This window comes from Buceros rhinoceros, unplaced genomic scaffold, assembly GCF_000710305.1.
Source record: "Buceros rhinoceros silvestris isolate BGI_N320 unplaced genomic scaffold, ASM71030v1 scaffold41773, whole genome shotgun sequence".
NCBI classification, from domain to species: domain Eukaryota; kingdom Metazoa; phylum Chordata; class Aves; order Bucerotiformes; family Bucerotidae; genus Buceros; species Buceros rhinoceros.
The window spans coordinates 2,516-4,670 of NW_010403796.1; positions in this window are offsets into that span (position 1 = coordinate 2,516).

Sequence of the window (2,155 nt, forward strand, 5' to 3'; positions counted from 1 at the left end):
CGCTCTTCAAAAGCAGTTTGCACACATCTAAGAGGATTACTTCAAAACAGCAGGTACTGAACAATGAAGTTAGGTTACTCCGGCCCCCCCGGTACAAAGCTGTCAGTGTGCATTTCCTGCATGGGAACTGCAGCCAGCTGCTCGGCAGAAACAGCAGTATCACAAACAGGGGGTTGTTTACTTGCACTTTTGAAGGCTGCTACTAACTGAACCTGCTAGACTTGCATCACACACTGAAACAAGAAATCGACGTATTTTAAGCATCACAGAAGACAAGAGAGGTAACTGTGGCCAACTCCCCACCTCTGGGTTCTACATCACCACCAAAGCAGTGGTTTAAGAACAGCAAGTTACCAACCACCATGACAGGCCCCCACAACACCATGCTGATATTAAAAGCACTTCACAGTTTTGATTGAAAGAAACCTGGCCTAAGCAGTCAAGAATTTTGCATTTCATCCAGCCTAAGCTGAAAGCAATGTATTAAATCACTTGACCCTGCTAGAATTCGTCAGGCCTCGCACTGCCTGACAGGACTGTGTGCGGCCTGCAGTTTCTCAGACATCACGCTGCAGAGAAAGGAAGCATCACACAAAGGCTGCATTCTCTCTGCTGCTCTTCCCCATCCCTTCTTTGTACAATTTTGTCTTCAGCCTTAGTCTGTGTATACATAAACCAGGGAAAAGCTTCAGATTCTGAATGACCAGTAGTCAGAACTTTTGCATACAGCTATTTGAACCACTGCTTTGATTCACTTCTACCACAGCATTGCTTACATTCCTCTCCTATAATTCTATTGCTATAGAGACTATTTTCTAAGACATTGAGAATCTTGGAAGCATTTATAAACAAAGCCAGCACAGCTATAAACAAAGCTTTTTATTAATAAAATGTTTACACCTTTTTTTTTTTGCACAATACATCAGACTGGTAGTGATTTAGCATGTTATTACACTATAAAAGTTTATTACGAATGCTCCGGCTGAAAAAGCTGTTTACATTACGCCAAATCAACATTTATTTGCATTCTATGCACTATATGGGAGTGTAACATTTCAAACAAAGGAGAGAACAAAAGCCTGGTTTTCCTCATTAGCATCTACAAACCAACAATACAGACAAACCTGTACACACTCTCAGGACCAGCCCAAGAGAAGACTAAAAAAAGTCTCAAAACATTCATAAGCTTGGGAATTCATCACTACAATATTTCATCACTAGTAATCTGACTACATTTCATGCAGTGAAGCAACGGTTGTAAATTTGTGCAGTTTACAGTGCTGCAAATGCTCTGTAAATTTGAGCGGCTTAAGTTTGTTTTAATAAGAGATACTGTAATAAGAAGGCACAGACCTTTCGACCTTTGTAACCGGCTAACCCAATCCTGTAATGAAAAGGCAGAACGCTCTTAAGAGGGAGAAGAACTGCTGATACAAAGGTTAACCTTCATGCTTCATTTGACAGGCAAACATTTATTACACTGCAATAGCTATATGCATATCAGGTTATTTTTGTGTCCTGAATACACAAACGCAAAGTTTCCTGTTTAGAAGAAACCTTCAGAATGATTTCTTTCTTTTCTTCACTGCACTGAGGGTGCGAGGGGGAAGATTGCTAGGAAGCTTTGTGTCTTAACAGCCACAGAAATGCTACTCATTTCTCTGTCTGAAATCATTTCACTGTGTCACGATTTCAGCATTGGATACACAACATTCCGAAATAGGGATTACAAAGGAGGAACTTAAAACATAGAAGAGTTTATGCCATGTTATGAGAGCCTGACAGTAATTTGCTCCCCCAGGTGAATGTGCTTTCAGCCTTTGTCACACAGTATGAACCAGCACTGGCACGTGTGTCAGCTGTGTTTTCATAAGGCCCTACTAATGAATTACTATTTGGTTGACAAGTATTTGCCAGTGTGACAGATACTTCTAGAACCTTTGAGGAGAAGAGAGACACTCACCACCTATTCTTGGCTAAATCCCGTAAGGAAACAAAGAACAAGTTGTCCAGAAAACATAATGGATTTAATAGGAAATATATACTGTAACATGAGTAGAAGTGAGGCAAGTGAATCTGTCTAGGTGTCAGAGTTACAGCATATCCAAGTGCAACAACTGGATGGCGTATCCCACCCGCACAGATGAAGAGCGCT